Raw genomic sequence first — 2,834 nt, forward strand, 5'->3', positions numbered from 1 at the left:
GTTGCATTGATTTGATATTTAAGTTAATGTCGAAAATTTAATTTAAATCAAGGAAATTGGTTTAATTTTGAAATTGGATTTTTAAGAGGAAAAGGAAAGGGTTATATATATATATATTTGTGTATGGAAAGAAAGAAAGTTAATAAAATAAAGTAGAATAAGGAAAATAATAAAATATAGTTTATTTTATTTCCTTTTTAGTTTTATTATTATTATTATTATTTTATTTTTTTAATAAAAAAACCTAATTTCCCTTCTCCTTCTTCATCGTGTCTGCCCCCCCCCCAATCGAAAATTTCCCTTCCCGCCGTCGTCACCCATCACCCAGCCGTTCGTCGAGACCATCGCCGACTAGCCGCCTGAAGTTTTTCCGTGCCTCTCCCTTTCCGGTCGTTCGGCGAGGAGCCCAGTCATCTGCGTCATTCATCCCAGCCATCTGCAACGTGCCCCCCTGCTAGCTGTTGGTCCGCACTGGTGCTCTGCCACCATCTCATGTTGCTGGTCTCCGTTGTAAGAGGTCTTCGCCGGATCTATTCAAGCAACCACCGATTTCTCATCGGAATTGGTATTTTGAATTCGAGTTTGGAAGTTCTAAGCTACTGTCTAGCTAAGTTAAAAGGGTGATTTTGGCGGATTGATAGTGGAGTTGGTTTGATTTTGAAGTTTCAAAGTGGTTTTGGGTAAACCGCTTGTTGGGTCTTGCTTGACAAGGAGGATATAAGCTTGCTTGGGGTTTTTCTTGAGTAAGTAATCTTATTGCTGAAATCGCTTGTGTGCCAGATGATAAATTTAAGATTTATTTTGAGAATTTTAAGACTCGTTACAAAGGATAATTTTGATTGTTTTAAGATTTAATGGACTGTTTAGAAAAGATATATGAGCATGTGATAATATATCTGAAGTACTTTAATGTATAAGCATGATTTAGAATTTCATGAGGCATATTAAAAGTAAGATTAGGCATGACCCTAAATTATGAGTTAAGGGACACTACTACTAGAATGTCTTAAAGTTAGGTGAAAGTTGGAGTATTTGTTGATGTGCGTATTTACGTGATTTATTATGAAAGTGTGTAAGCTATATGATGTATTATGAAATTTCAGATGTTTGATTGTTTACATGTGTGAGTGCATGAAAGTGATGTACTAGAGTTGATCCATTAAAACTAGATTAAACACGTACGTTGAGGTTAATTAAAATGATCTTGATGAGGAGATTTTAGAGAACTCATGATTATGTGAATGTTATATGTATTATGAAGTTAGATGTAATCTCTTTTCCTTTCCAAACTATGTGACTGCATGAAAGTGATGCATGTCCAAGGGCGCTAGTACATGAAAGAGAAGTACTAGGGCTGGTGTGTATCAAAGTGATACATACCTAGAGGGTATTGGGGTGTACGTAAGAGGTGCACGCTCAGTGGGTTATGTGTATACGAAAGAGGTGTATACATAATCATGTGTGCAAAAAAGGTATGCATCCCTATATTCATAGAGAGGATCTGGGGTGTACGAAAGAGGTACACACTCAGTAAGTTATGTGTATACAAAAGAGGTGTATAAATAACCAGGTGTACAAAAGAGGTACACACTCAGTGGATTATGTGTATACGAAAGATGTGTATACATAACCAGGTGTACGAAAGAAGTACACATCCAGTGGGTTATGTGTATACGAAAGAGGTGTATACATAACCATGTGTACGAAAGTGGTACACATTAAGTGGGTTATGTGTATATGAAAGAGGTGTATGCATAACCATATGTACGTAAGAGATTGTGTTTTCTTCGGGACTCACTAGAGATTATATTTCCTTCGGGATTCACCAAAGGTTGTGGGTCCTACGGTAATTACTAGAGGTAGTGGGTATACTTAACTACAGTAGGATAGAAACAAGTTTTTTTTTCATGTATGTATGCATCCCAGGAGGACTAGAGCAGTTTATATGTTCTACTAGAGGTAAGCATCTAGAGGACATAGATGTCTAGCCTGACCCCAGTAGTGGGGTTACTTACTGAGTAATTTATACTTATCCTTTCTCATGTTTATGTTTCAGGTAAGAGTAGGGACGCACTGGTGAATGACAAGCAGAATTCGTGATCGAGCAACTGGGACCAGTTTTATGCTTCCGCTCATGAGATTTGGATTTCTTTTTATGTTTTGATGTTTGAAACTTACTATTAAGAATTGTTTTCAGACTTATTTATTAACATTTATGATTTATGGGTACCCTATTGTTGTTTTTAATATTTGAATTTAATGAAGGGCTTTTGAACTTACCTTATTTATTTAGCATTTATTTCACCATAAAAAGATGTCGTTTTAAGTTCCATGCTTGCATGTATTTAGTAACGGCCTAGCTTGACTCCTAGGAGGTCGAGTCGTTACATAGTACATCGAGGAGATGTGATCGTCACGAAGATAGCCTTAGAAGACAACCTTACTGATCCGTTTACGAAGACCCTCTCAGCTAAAGTGTTCGAGGGCCACCTAGTCAGACTAGGACTACAAGCAACATAATCTAGGGCAAGTAGGAGAATGTCTATGGTATTTTAGAAGCCCTAGTTTATTGTATTTCCCCTATGTTACTCAACATTGTAAACATTGTATATATGTGTATGTTTATTCTCACTGGAGTTTTAGTCCAAGTGGAAGATTATTGGGAATGTCCTAAACTTGCAGTTCATAAATTTCGTGTTAAATATTCTATTTATCAATAAAATATTATTGAGTATTTTATTCAATAAAATTGTTGATATTGCATTCTATTATGAAAATCCAATAAACAAATCCATGGCTATAATATGAATATTTTAACTTTATGTGGTGACATA

General features: G+C 36.0%; 1 long non-coding RNA gene across 1 annotated transcript; it reads left to right on the forward strand.

Annotated features, from left to right (window-relative positions):
* Positions 1-246: 246 nt before the first annotated feature.
* Positions 247-2,284, forward strand: LOC150033621 (uncharacterized). Its single transcript, XR_016532317.1, has 2 exons — positions 247-743; positions 2,057-2,284. It is a non-coding gene; the product is annotated as an uncharacterized LOC150033621 (long non-coding RNA).
* Positions 2,285-2,834: the final 550 nt, after the last annotated feature.

This window comes from Benincasa hispida, chromosome 9 (genome assembly GCF_027475165.1).
Source record: "Benincasa hispida cultivar pf3 chromosome 9, pf3_genome.v1.1, whole genome shotgun sequence".
NCBI lineage: Eukaryota > Viridiplantae > Streptophyta > Magnoliopsida > Cucurbitales > Cucurbitaceae > Benincasa > Benincasa hispida.